Source organism: Gopherus flavomarginatus, chromosome 2 (genome assembly GCF_025201925.1).
Source record: "Gopherus flavomarginatus isolate rGopFla2 chromosome 2, rGopFla2.mat.asm, whole genome shotgun sequence".
In the NCBI taxonomy this organism is placed as follows: domain Eukaryota; kingdom Metazoa; phylum Chordata; order Testudines; family Testudinidae; genus Gopherus; species Gopherus flavomarginatus.
This window is the reverse complement of record NC_066618.1, coordinates 128,323,652-128,338,441: the sequence shown is the minus strand read 5'-3', so window position 1 is coordinate 128,338,441 and position 14,790 is coordinate 128,323,652. Positions and strand designations below refer to the sequence as shown.

At 42.9% G+C, this 14,790-nt stretch overlaps 1 long non-coding RNA gene across 1 annotated transcript; it reads left to right on the top strand.

Annotated features, from left to right (window-relative positions):
* The first annotated feature begins 1,658 nt into the window (after positions 1 to 1,658).
* LOC127043993 (uncharacterized) lies at positions 1,659 to 14,242 on the top strand. Its single transcript, XR_007772378.1, has 3 exons — positions 1,659 to 1,754; positions 11,786 to 11,904; positions 14,006 to 14,242. It is a non-coding gene; the product is annotated as an uncharacterized LOC127043993 (long non-coding RNA).
* Positions 14,243 to 14,790: the final 548 nt, after the last annotated feature.

The following is a 14,790-nucleotide window of genomic DNA, read 5'->3' as shown; positions in this document are numbered from 1 at the left end:
CCCCTTGTATCCCAGTGCCTTGCATACCCCTCACAACCCCGTCCCTGACTCCTGCAACCTCCACACATACCCAGCCCACCAACACCCCATGCCCTGACTCCTGCACCCCCTAACACTACCCCAGCCCTCTGCCCTGACTTCTGCACCCTCCACACATACCCAGCTCCCCCACAACCCCTGCCCTGACTCCTGCACTCCCCACACATACCCAGCTGCTCACACTCTCTGCCCTGATTCCTGCACTCCCCACACCCCCTGCCCTGCACCCCAACTCCCAGCCTGCTCCTTCACCCCCAGCCCTGTGCTCAGTTCACCCCCTACCCTCAGCTCAGTGCAGAGAGATAGAGCAAGAGAATGGGCCAGAACCAGGGAGAAGATAGGTATCCACTCTATGTGGGCAGGGCCAGGACCCCTGGCTGGCAGCGGGCTGAGCAGGGCCGGCGGCTGGGACCCCAACTGGAAAGGGGCTGGCAGCCAGAACCCCAGACTGGCAGCGGGCTGAGAAGCTCAGCCTGTTGCTGGTCTGGGATGTCAGCCCAGCTCAGCCCACTGCCGGTCTGGGGTTCTGGCTGCCAGCCCCTTGCCAGATGGGGTCCCAGCCACCGGCCCTGCTCAGCCCACTGCCAACCTGGGATTCCGGCCGCAGGCCCCATTCAGCCCACTGCCGGCCTAGGTGAATGGAACCCTAGGCCAGGAACGAGCTGAGCAGGCCAGCAGCTTAAGATCAGCATTTTAATTTAATTTTAAATGAAGCTTCTTAAACATTTTGAACACCTTGTTTACTTTACCTACCACAGTAGTTTAGTTATATTATATATAGACTTATAGAGAGAAACCTAAAAAACATTAAAATGTATTACCGGCACATGAAACCTTAAATTAAAGTGAATAAATGAAGACTCAGCACACCACTTCTGAAAGGTTGCCGACCCCTGCTGTAGAGTTTAAATCTCTCTTAGTCCTGCTTCATATGAAACCATGGAGAGACTTCCTAATTCCTTTTTTATCTATGTCCAAAAAGAGAAAGAAAAATGTTATTGTTTATTTTTCAAGCAATCTTTAACATGTTCACTCACTTAGATAAGAATCTCCAGATATGCATATGCTTAACTAAAAAGGCAACTAGAACATGATAGTATAAAATATAAATTGGGAGGTGGGGGAAAACTGGTAGTCAGTCACTGCAGTTTATAACTTCAAGTAAACTGAATATTCATAGATTCCAAGGTCAGAAGGGACCATTATGATCATCTAGTCTGGCATCCTGTATAACACAGATCATAGAACATCCTCAAAATAATTCCTAGAGCATAGTTTTTTAAAAAAAAATCCAATCTTGATTTGAAAATTGACAGAAATGGGGAATCTATCACAACCCTTGGTAAATTGTTCCAAAGGTTCACTACTCTCACCATGAAAAATTTACACCTTATTTCCAGTCTGAATTTGTCTTGCTTCAACTTCCAGCCATGGGATTGTGTTATACCTCCATCTACTAGACAGAAAAGCCCATAATTAAATATTTGCTCCCCAGGTATTAATTCACTGTAATCAACTCACCCCTTTACCTTCTCTTTGTTAAGCTAAGTAGATTGAGCTCCTTGCATCTATCACTGTGTGGCATGTTTTCTAATAATTTAATCTTTCTTGTAGCTCTTCTCTGAACCCTCTCCAGTTTATCAACATCCTTCTTGAAGTGAGGACACCAGAACTGGCTACAGTATTCAAGCAGCAGTCACACCAGTGCCAAATAGGTAAAATAACCTCTCTACTCCTACTCAAGATTTTGTGTAAGGACAGATTTAGGCCTTTTGGCCTCAGCATCATACTGGGGGTTCATGATCAGCTGATTATAGAGTATGACCCGCAAATCTTTTTCAGAGTCACTCCTTCCCAGGATAGTGTTCCCCATCCAGTAAGTATGGCCTACATCCTTTGTTCCTAGATGTATACATTTACATTTAGCCATATTAAAACACTTTTTTTTTTACTTGTGCTGAGTTTACCAAGCAATCCAGATTGCTCTGAATCAGTGACCTGTCCTTTTTGTTATTTACCATTCCCTTATTTACCATTCCCCCAACTTTGATGTTATCTGCAAACTTTATCAGTGGTGATTGTATGTTTCCTTTTAGATCATTGATAAAATTGCTTAATAGTGCAGAGTCAATAACCCATTCCTATGGGATCCCACTGGAAAAACAGCCACTCAATGATGAGGCCTATCAACTAGCCAGTTTCTAATCCATTTAATGTGTCTTGTGTTAATTCTCTATCTTTCTAGTTTTTTTAATCAAGATGTCATGCAGTAGCAAGCCATGTGTCTTATAAAAATCTAAATATATTATGTCAACACTATTACCTTTATCAAACTCATAAAATCAACAACAACAAAAGATAAACTTAGTTTGACAGGATCTGTTTTCCATGAAAATATGTTGATTTGCATTAATTATATTACTCTCCTCTATTTCTTTATTTATTAATCCAGTCTCTTACCAGTCCATCCATTATTTTGCCTGGAATTGATGTCAGGCAGACAGGCCTATAATTACCCAGGTCATGCCATTTACCCTTTTAAAAAAAATGGCACAACATTATCTTTCTCCCAGTCTTCTGAAATATCTCCAGTGCTCCAAGACTTATTAAAAAATTAACAGTAATGATCCATTGAGCTCCTCAGACTGCTCTTTTAAAATTCTTGTATGCAAGTTAAGCTGATTTTAAAATGTCTAACTTTAGTAGCTCCTGTTTAACATCCTTCAGAGATACTAGTGGAATGGAAGAGTGTTATCACCATATGATAAAACTATATCATCTGTTTTTCCCCCAAATACAGAAAATACAGCCTTTCCTGCATTTCTGTTGATAATTCTGCTGTTTCCATCTAGTAATGGACCAGAACCATTTTTAGGATTCTTTTTGTTCCTAATCTATTTTGGAAAATAGCTTCTGATTGTCATTAATTCTTCTGGTCACAGATTTTTTTCTTGTGTCTCTTTGCTTACCTTACCATTTTTCTACAATTCCTAACTTCTGATTTATATTAATTACTATCAATTTTCTACTAATTTAAAGTCTTGTAATACTTTGTTTGCCTACTCAGAATTTGAAAATGATTTGTTCTAAAACTTTTGAATGTGTTTTATGCATTATTTGTAATAAGAACTGAAGCACAGAATTATTGATCCTAGGGCCAGATTTGTTCAACATCTTTATTAATGATCTGGATGATGGGATGAATTGCACCCTCAGCAAGCTTGTAGATGACACTAAGCTGGGGGGAGAGGCAGATACGCTGGAAGATAGGGATAGGGTCTAGAGTGACCTAGACAAACTGGGAGATTGGGCCAAAAGAAATCTGATGAGGTTCAACAAGGACAAGTGCAGAGTCTTGCACTTAGGAAGGAAGAATCCCATGTACTGCTATAGGCTGGGGACCGACTTGCTAAGCAGCAGTTGTGAAGAAAAGGACCTGGGGATTACAGTGGACAAGAAGCTGCATATGAGTCAGCAGTGTGCCCTTGCCCTTGTAAAGCAAGTAGAGAACAGCTACTAACAGGGGCTTTATAGCTAACAGGCTGGCTGGGTGTCCATAAAAGGGAGCTATTCCTCCCCCCACCCGCCTTCATTTATCACAGCATCCTTTCTGGCAAAGGCAGGAAAAGTAGGGGTCACCTGACCCTCTAATCTGCCTGGAAACAAGAAAATATTTAAGGCTGAGCAGCATGCCTCTGAGGTGCAGTCCATCTGAGAGGCAGCCAGTGCCCATCATTGTTTCATCTGCTATCGCATTGCTCCCACTCACCTGACAGAACATCTAGGTAGGCTAGTGTGTGCATACACCCACATGGGCTGATGCAAAGTGTCAAAAGACCTGGTAGAAGAAGATCAGCCTACTGGAACATATACTTACCTGTGTTCCACCTGAAAACTCATCCAGTTGTATCCTGTGTCATTATCGGTCCCAGCTGTTGTGGTGTCCTGTTCCAGCTCTGTTCCTGTGTCCATGTGATCCTCATCTGGGAACATGATGATGTAGTTAATCTTTTGCTAGGCCTTTTATCTCACTGTGTATACCTTTTGGGGTTCCTGGCTTAAGGCCTTTGTTAGTCCAATGACCAAGTGGTTTGTTCATCTGTTTGACAGTTTGAGGGTCCTTGTTTTAATAAATCTTTGTGTTTGCACGTTACCTATGCATCAGTTTTCTGTCAAGCACCAATGATAGATGTGGAAGAAGGTTCAAACCTACCATTTCTCAGGGATTTCTATGCCATCTAGCCTAGCTTAAGAAAAACCCTGTAACAATGCCGCTACTTCCAGAAGCTGCTTGAGGTAAGTGCCGCCCAGAGCCTGCACCCTTGACCCGCTCCTGTGTGACACATTTCTGTTACCAATCTGCCTGGATCATTAGGTGATTAGTCTGAGGCCACAGGATCGTTAGGGGAGGAGATGAAGGAGCACACCAAGTAACTAATTTTAAAAGCTTTATTAATTAAGTAACAGCGGTGAGTGCTGGGTTCTCCCTATGTCACTCAAAGGAAGGAAGAAAGCATTTAGTGCCCAAGCCCTCACCTACTTTCATACTCACACATGCACAACCCACAGCTGGCCATGCCTGGGTGTAATGTAAGAAGAAGAGAGGGAAGGATGGATGAGAGTTCTGTCCTGTGCACAGGCCGTCCAGGGTCCGCAGTTGATTTCCGACTTGCTTTAGCTCTTGGAGGGAGTTTTAAGCCCTAGGTTTTTTTAGGGGACATTTTGTTTATGGACCTTTGTTTTTTTGTGCTTGTTGTACCAGTTTTAATCAGCTTTTTGCAGCTTCCTCAACTTTCACAAAACACACCAGCTTTAGGGATGTGAGATTGTTGTTTTTTAACTTGCTGACCTTTGCAGTTTTACTTGCTTTGCAGTTTTTGCAGGTTGGTTTAGCTTAATTTCTTTTCTTTTCTCATGGCTGGTAGGGGTTGGAATATGAGCTTTTGGGTTTTTGACATTAGAGAGTTTGTTCGTGTGCATTGGCCTTGGGCGGCTGGAGTTAGCTTTTTATTTTTGGACCTAGATGGAGTGTTGAGTTAACCCCTCTCCTTCTCCCTTTCTCCCCCTTCAGCCGCTTGCAACCTGCAAAGGAATTTTTTTACTTCACATTTACACCTTTAACCCTTCTCAAAATCCTTTCCCATGCATATGCATATATAAGTATTAACACTAAACAATGCCCTCCCTACTCAGATGGAATCCAGCCTATGAAAACAGTCCTCTGCCTGGGAATGCCTCCCAGTGATCAAACATCTCAAGGCCGTCCTTACAGCACCATTGAGTGAGCTATCTATTGATCATCATCATCTTGTCTCACAGTGTATTAAGGTTTTATTTTAGACAGTTTGCAGCACTGTGACATTTTCTTTTGTTCTAATACTATGGATGAGATGATTTAACAAAATTATCTGGATCATATATTAGAAGTGAATTACAGTCAGAACTTGCCTAAAAGTACTAAACCTAAATCAGAGCTTTCTAAATTTACTCTCCTAAAAAGAGTAGGTCTGAAACTCTAAAGATGCTTTTCATTGTGTAAGCAATTACAATGAAAGAAATGCAAGGTACAGTGCAGAGCTACTGTATTGTAAAAAGGGAAAGATTAGTGACTACCTAACAATATTAAAATTTGACAGCACATAATGAACATCATTTGTAGAACATTTTAATAACTGAGCCAACGTTTACTTTAAAAATTAATATTGATTGGACCACATTTCCAAAGGCATTTCAACCCAGTGAAGGTTTCTAAAATAAAGTATGCACTCAAATTAGGCCTACAGGACTAAATCAATAACCAATTAGATCTAAAAGGGACTTCTTCTGTGGCCATATGCAAGTTGCTCAATCTTAGTTTTCCCATCTATAAAATGTAGATTATCGTCTGATTCCCTAGTTAAAGAAGCCACACAGAGGCTGCTTGGAAAGTAGGAAAGAACACCTAAGTAGCTGCAGAATGTTAGTCGAGTGTGCATTTGGCTGTTTCAAAGGCAGCTGGCACTGTTTGTGGAATGAATAAATAAATAAGGGCATTCTGGCTCAGGATAGGGTCCATTAGTAGTCTCTGCATTGCCGTAGTGATGCTGTCGTTAGCCACTGCCAAGATGTCCTGAAAGCGGCATTTCTTTCTCCCACTGGGTCCTTCACCAGCCCTCCACCTCTCAGCAAGCCTGGTTTTCCACTGTGACTCTTCCATGAGTTCTGCAAACATCTTATCCTGAGTCTTCCTTTTTCTCCCTCCCAGGTTGGCCAGCCTGTCAGCAGTAGTTAGCAGTAGTTAGAGGCACTGCCATATACTACATGTAATTATGGACTAAAACAAATATCAAGTGAACAGACTATCTTGAGAAAAATATCTGAAATCATAACTGAGATTAAAAATATTACTAGCACACTTCAAGCTAATTTGCAAGCCTTGGCATCAGAACTAGAGGAAGTGAGAACAGAATCTCCTCACTAGAAGACACAGTGAGTACTATGCATACTACTACAAAGCAACAGGAAAGAACTATTAAAGAACTGTAGAAGAATGTTAATGATCTTGAGTGAAGATCAAGGAGAAATAATCTGAGAATTGTGGGTCTCCCAGAGTCTGGAAAATGGGGCTTCCAGTACTTTTGTCTCTACTCCTTGATCAGAACTTGGATATTAAGAGAGTCAATCACTCCCCTCTGCATATCAAGGCTTTTATCTGGGATAAATGAAACTCTATCTGGCAAGCAACCCCATCATTTGGCCAGACCGTGATTAGGAAAGGGATTTTGACCATCAGTTAATTTATTGAAAATGATATTTTCCTACCTTTTACAATATAAAAAGAAAGGGTCAATCTAGACACTAAGAAGGAGTTGGAATATATGCAATTTAAACATGCCACCTCCCATCTGGTTGGCCCACCTGAACTGCTTCACTACCTCTGACCACCTGAGCTGCTTTAATTTCCCCATATAGCCAAGACCTTTGGCGACACTATATGCTCATTTGGCCAGAAAATTTGAACCAAACACAGATCCCCTAAAAAGAAATGGGAGGAGGAACTAGACCCATTGTTTTCTGCTAACCAATGGAAATCAATTTTAGCCAGTGCTCCGAACTGCTCCTTGGACCTCTGTTTAAGATTAATCTAGCAAAAAATCACATGGAGGATGCATTAGACCCCTCTTAGGCTGTTCAAAACAGGTGCCACTAAGTCAGACAAATGTTGGCACTGTGATGCAGTAGGTACTAATTTAACCCATATGCTCTGGGAATTCTCCAATACCCATACAATTTGGGCAGAACTGAATTGCAGTATTAATTTTTTCCTATCAAATAAAATTGTGTTACAAGCCACAAATGTAAACCTCCTGGATGTTAATTGGAAACTGAATAAATCTGAAAAATTTTGGCTAAGCAAAGCAGTAATAAGTGCCAAAAGACTAGTACTACAAAAATGCAAATCCAAAAAGCGACCAACAATTGAAGACCGGAGCACAGACATCACAAGCTTGGCCACCATGAAAAGAATTGTATACTGTAACAGAAATATCCAAGAAAAATTATTTCATGGAAGTAGCTGAATGATCCTATTAAATGCATCTCACCACACCTCACCCTCTTCTCTGTTCACTTTCTTCCCCAGTTCTCTGTTCCTCACTCTGAATTTTGCTTCTTTTCTTTATCGTCTTTTAATATGTTTTCTTTAACTAGTTGGATTTTTATTAGTAAAATGTGTTTGTTTGTAAATTAAGTAATACAGATTATTGATATATATTTTAACTAACCATATTATATATTAAACATTTAAAGTGTAGCTAAGTTGGGTAGGAAATGGTTAATATATTATAAGAAGATTACAGGGGGGTTTCTAAATATATTTTAAAAATAAGTAAAAGTTAATAGGAAAAAAATTGCAAAGATACTTACTAACATGCCAGATGTCCCTCCAGGGAAATCTGAATTTTTGGTCCAGGCCTGGGTTTGTGGCTGGGACCTGGCCTTAGCTGATGCCAGACACAAATAGAGGTCTACTGTAGCAGGGCATGACTTGGGTCCAGCTTTCCAGTTTGCCATTATCAGATTCCTTAGTCCCAAAAAGATCCTGGCTCTCCGGTACACCTCTTCTCCAGCATCCTGCTGCTTATCTTCTGATGGGTCTAGCCAGTCATCCCCAGTTTAGGGAAGAGTGCAGATAAGTTGGTCCAGATAGTGCCTGGGACTGGTAATACTAGAATTGTGTAGAATCCTTTCAGATCATCAAAAAATAGAAATGTCACATGCCCTTCATTTCAATGTATTTTCTACAGAGCTGCTTACTCTTTATCTGGCACTGCTCAGTGTCCTGATTGTGAACCCTCATGGACATCTGCTTTAAATGTCCACAAGGTCCTTATTCCTGTGGCTGACCACAAGAGCTTCCTGAGCCAATGCTTCTCCCCAGATGGTGATGAAATAGAGGATATTGGAACAGCTCCAAGCAGCCATGAGAGGCATGGTCTTGGGCTTCCTGGAGTGCAATAACAATACACTGGGATCCAGGAGCACGTGGGCAAAATCTGGCTCTGCACCAGCTTTTAAACAGTGGAAGTATCATCCTGGAAACTTGACACCAGGCCAAGGAGGGTATGCAAGTTAACGGACAGGTCAGTAGCGGCCAACCTTCAAAGCAGTCTGGGACGGCCATTGGAAGCATGCAAAAAGTGGTGTGCAGCAATTGTGTCCACACAAACAGAAGACAGAATTAATTCAGTTTGAAGCAAACATAGTCTATTTTGCAAGAGGACTGCAGAGTTCCAGATAAATGTAAAATTAGTGCATAGTGATGGGTTGCATTGTTTACATGGAAATATTAACTCAGTCTGATCTGGTTTAAATCCCCCAGGTAGACAAGCTCTCAGTGTCATGTATCCTCTGTTTTATGGTAGTAGAAGCCTATTACTTCATACATTTGTATAATAGTAGTCATCCTCATGGAGATATCCTATCTCATAGAGCTGGAAAGGTCATCAAGTGCAGCCCTCTACCTTAACTAGCAGGACCAAGTACTGATTTTGCCCCAAATCCCTAAGTGGTCCCCTCAAAGATTGAACTCACAATGCTGGATTTAGCAAGCCAATTCTCAAACCACTGAGCTATCCCTCCTCCTTAAGTAAGGGGATGCATGTTTGTCTTGTATTATTCATATACAGCACTACAGTCTTTTATATAATGATAAAACCTGTACCTATCCTTCCAAACTACATCAAGTTCAGGGGGCTCTTTTTGCAATACTGTATAGGATACTTGAGATCAGGGCTTATCTACATAGAGAGAAGTTTTTTTCACACTAACTCTGGGAGAGGGAGGCTAAAATTTGTGGATCACCCAGATCAGCAAGGGGTTCTGTCAACACCTGCCTTATAACTTTGGGTGCCTTAATGCTATGTTGCTACAGCTCAGGCACCACTAGCCAGTCTACAAGCATAAAGATCTCACTCTGGCTTCCACTGGCCTAGTTACTCCTTGCAGGGTGATATCAATAGCCCTTCTTGTCTCACGTCTTCCCAAATCTCAAGGAGCTGACTGAGGAGATATTTGGGCCATCAGCAGTTATCTTTGAAAAGTCATGGAAGACGGGAGGCATTCCAGAAGACTGGGAAAGGGCAAATATAGTGCTGATCTATAAAAAGGGTAGTAAGGAAAATCCAGGGAATTGCAGACCAGTCAGCTTAACTTCTGTACCCAGAAAGACAATGGAGCAAATAATTAAGCAATCAGTTTGCAAACATCTAGAAGAAAAATAAGGTGATAAGTAACAATCAGCATGGATTTGTCAAGAACAAATTATGTCAAACCAAGCTGATAGCTTTCTTTAACAGGGTAACAAGCCTTGTGGATAGGGGGGAAGTGGTAGATGTGCTATATCTTGACTTTAATAAGGCTTTTGATACTGTCTTCCGTGACCTTCTCATAAACAAACTAATGAAATGTAACCTAGATGGAACTACTATAAGGTGGGTGTATAACTGGTTGTAAAATCATTCCCAGAGAGTAGTTATCAGTGGTTCACAGTCATGCTGGAAGGACATAATGAGTGAGGTCCTGCAGGGATCGGTTCTGGGTCCGGTTCTGTTCAATATTTTCATCAATGATTTAGATAATGGCATAAAGAGTACGCTTATAAAGTTTGTGGATGATACCAAGCTGGGAGGGGTTGCAAGTGCTTTGGAGGATAAGAATAAAATTCAAAATGATCTGGAAAAACTGGAGAAACAGTCTGAAGTAAATAGGATGAAATTCAAGACGGACAAATGCAAAGTACTCCCCTTAGGAAGGAACAATTAGATGCACACATACAAAATGGGAAATTACAGCCTGGGAAAGAGTATTGCGGAAAGGGATCTGGGGGTCATAGTGGATCACAAGCTAAATATGAGTCAACAATGTAATGCTGTTGCAAAAAAAGCAGACTTCATTTTAGGATGTTGTAGCAGGGTGATTACCCACTCCTTCACTGAAGGGATTGAAATCAGCCGTGGGAGAGGGTTGAGACTGCAAGAGGGATGCGGCTAAGAAAGCAGCAGGCCTCGGCTGATTAAGGAAACAGCCACAGCTGACGCCACATCCCAATCAGGCCACAGCTGGCCTGTATGGAAAGGCCAGTGAGCTAGGAGCTCACACAGTCTCCTCTAGCTGTAGAGGGAGACAGGCCTGGCTGCAGGGAGCAGAGAAGGTACCTGGAATGGAGCAGGACTGGGGGAAGGCCAAGGGAGCTGGGGAGTTCCGGCCTGGAAACCCCCCAGGCTCTGGCCTAGTAGAAGGCCAAATAGGTACTGGGATTGCCAGGGACAGCCCACGGCTAGGCAGAGGCAGCAGGTCCAAACCCAACCTTGCCCGCAATGAGTGGCTTATACTGCAGTCTGCCCCAGGGAACGGGGGCTAGTTGGTAACTGGCAGTAGCCTATGACTGAGGTAAGGTGGGGTTAGGGGATGGGGGTTCCCTGGGGTGGGGAGACCCCGAGAGTGAGGGGTTACTACCAGGGGCAGTAAAAGCAACAAAAATGATTAAAGGTCTAAAAAACATAACCAATAAGGGAAGATTTAAACTGACTGAGAGGGGACATAACAGTTTTCAAGTACATAAAAGATTGTTACAAGGAGGAGGGAGATAAATTGTTTTTCTTAACCTCTGAGGCTAGGACAAGAAGCAATGGGCTTAAATTTCAACAAGGGCAGTGTAGGTTGGACATTAGGAAAAACTTCCTAACTGTCAGAGTGGTTAAGCACTAGAATAAATCGCCTAGGGAGGCTGTGGAAACTCCATCATTGGGGATTTTTAAGAGCAGGTTGGACAAACACCCATCAGGGAGGGTCTAGATAATATATAGTCTTGCCTTGAGTGCAGAGGACTGAACTAGATGACCTCTTGAGTTCCCTTCCAGTTCTATGAAATCTATTTACCCTGAGTTCTTAACTACCAGACACTGAGATTTTTCCCCTATGGTTCATCAGCCCAGAATGCGTGAAACCTCCCCACAGTTATCAGTTCACTTTGGCACACACACTCCACTCCATTTGCACAACAGAGACCTGCTTGTGGTAAAAATAAAAAAAAATGATTTATTTAATAGGAAAATCACAGAGTCAACAGTGAAATATCAAAAGCAAGCAAACACACACAGATTACACAGAAAATAAACTAAGCTGCCATTCCAGGTTTTACACTTCTACATTAGATAAATTCCCTTTTCTAATACAAGTTCCTTATTGCTTTTGAACATTTTGCCAGTGTGCCCCCTGACATAGAGAGGATCCAGTGTTTACAGAGACCTTCCACCCGCAACCCAACTTTGAGGTTGTTCCTCAGTTCTGGATGAGGATTTCATATTCAAGCCTCCTTTCTAAAAGGTATTTTTTCCTTCCTCCTTTCCTGCATGGTGACTCATGATTAGTTACGGTGGAGACAATCTAGCTGGAATGTTTCTATATTTTCCTTTTAATCTTAAGAGCCCATCATTTGATTTTTCATGGATTGTACAATGCTTGATACTCCTCCCAGCCTGGTTGAGCACCACCCCAAGGTGAAACAGTGCTGAATGTTACAGCAATCAAGTATGAGCAGCTTTACATAAATGCATAAGCACAGTCTGTATACATATCTCATAATGACCATAAGGTCAGCCACACTGGGTCAGACCCATAATCCAATTGCCTGTTTCTAGCAGTGGCCAGTGTCAGAACAGGGCAATTATTGAGTGATTCATGCCCTGTTGTCCCATCCCAGCAGTTGGATGTTCAGGGACACATGGACCATAGGGTTGCATCCTTGACCACCTTTGCAATAGCCATTAATGAATCTATCTTCCATTAACTTTTCTAAGTCTTATTGAAGCTAGTTATACTTTTAATCTTCACAACATCCCTGGCAACAAGCTCTAGAGATTAGTAGTACTTCCTTATGCTTGTTTTAAATCTGCTGCCTATTAATTTTAAGATCTTATTAAATAACTCCTCACTGACCAGGGACTGGAACTCTGGACTCTCAGATTAAAAACCCCAATGTGCTACCAACTGAGCTAGCCAGACTAACAAACATTAGAGGGTGGTGAAGCACTGGAATGGGTTACGTAGGGCGGTGGTGTAATCTCCTTCCTTAACCCTGGTCTATACTACAAGTTTAGGTCAAATTTAGCAGCATTAGATTGATTTACCCCTGCACCCATCCACACGACCAAGCCTGTTTTGTCGACTTGAAAGGCCCGTAAAATCAATTTCTGTACTCCTCCCAGATGAGGGGATTAGTGATGAAATCGACATTGCCAGGTTGAATTTGGGGTAGTGTGGATGCAATTCGATGGTATTGGCCTCCGGGAGCTATCCCAGAGTGCTCCATTGTGACCGCTCTGGACAGCACTCTCAACTGAGATGCACTGGCCAGGTAAACAGGAAAAGTCTCAGGAACTTTTGAATTTCATTTCCTGTTTGACCAGTGTGGTGAGCTGATCAGCACAGTTGACCATGCAGAGCTCATTAGCACAGATGACCATGCAGTTCTAGAATTGCAAAAGAGCTCCAGCATGGACCAAATGGGAGGTACTGGATTTGATCGCTGTTTGGGGAGATGAATCCGTGCTATCAGAACTCCATTCCAAAAGGCGAAATGCCAAAATATTTGAAGAAATCTCCAAGGGCATGAAGGACAGAGGCTACAACAGGGACCCGCAGCAGTGCCACATGAAAATTGAGGAGCTCAGGCAAGCCTACCAAAAAAACAAAGAGGCAAACAGCTGCTCTGGGTCAGAGTCCCAGACATGCCACTTCTATGATGAGCTGCATGCAATTCTAGGTGTGGGCCATACCACTACCCCACCACTGTCCATGGACACCTGCAAGGGAGGAGTCTCATGCAACAGGGATGAGGATTTGGGGGATGAGGAAGATGAGGAGGTGGAGGAGGAGAAGGATAGTGCACAGCAGGCAAGCAGAGAAACCATCCTCCCCAACAGCCAGGAAGTCTATACCCTCCCAATCGTCTCAAGATGGGCTCATGGACCATGAAGCCAGAGGAGGCATCTCTGGTGAGTATACCTTTGTAAATATAGGCCATGGTTTAAAATCAAGTGTGTTTAATGATTAATTTGCCCTGAAGACTTGGAATGCATTCATGGCCAGTATAGCCCCTCCTTTTAAATGGCCAACTTAACGAGTGGTTGGTATGGGAAAGGAAGGCACTGCTGTTTGAAACCATTCCCACGTTATGAAGGTTGAACAAGCTGAAAGACTGTGGCTTACCATGGCTGCCTGCAAGCCGAATTCTGTTGCCCAGCCCTGCGAGTGTGATCTCACACCAAACCAGCAGGCCCTCAGTAAAAGAGGCAAAATGCAACCTTGTACCGAAAGCACATGTGCTATGTAATGTTAACAGCTTGATTCACGGTGAAAGGGTCTACCCATTGTTTTCTAAAACGTGTCTTTTTAAATACTATTCTCTCTTTTCTTCCTCCTGCAGCTGCAAGTGTTTCAACGCTACCCCTATCATGTCTGTCCCAGAGGCTCGTGCAGATAAGAACATGACAAAAATGCACTCGAGATGAAATGTTCTGAGCTCATGCAGTCCTTCCGCACTGAAAGAGCTCCGCAGAATGTGTGGAGGGAGACACTGTCAGAGACCGTGAAAGCAGAAAATAAAAGCAAGGACAGGAATGAGAGGAGAGGTGGTGGGAGCAAGATGAGAGATGGCGGGAGCAAGATGCAATAATAAGGCTACTGGGGGATCAAACTGATATGTTCCAGCGCCTGATGGAGCTGCAGGAAAGGCAGCAGGAGTACAGACTGCCACTTCTGTCTGTCTGTAACTGCTTGCCCTCCTCCCCAAGTTCCATAACCTCCTCACCCAGATGCCCAAGAGCACGGATGGAGGGCTCCGGGCACCCAAACCACTCCATCCCGAAGGACTGCCCAAGCAACAGAAGGCTGGCATTCAATAAGTTTTGAAGTGCAGTGTGGCCTTATCCTTCCCTCCTCCCCTCATCCACCACCCCGCCCAGTGTTTCCCCCATCCCTCCCGGGCTACCTTGGCAGTTATCCCCCTATGTGTGTGATGAATTAATAAAGAATGCATGATTTTGAAACAATAATGATTTTATTGACTCTGCAAGCAGTGATCAAGAGGGGAGGGCGGTTGGCTTACAGGGAAGTAGAGTGAAACAAGGGGGTGAGTTTTCATCAAGGAGAAACAAACAGAACTGTCACACCGTAGCCTAACCAGTCATGAAACTGGTTTTCAAAGCTTCT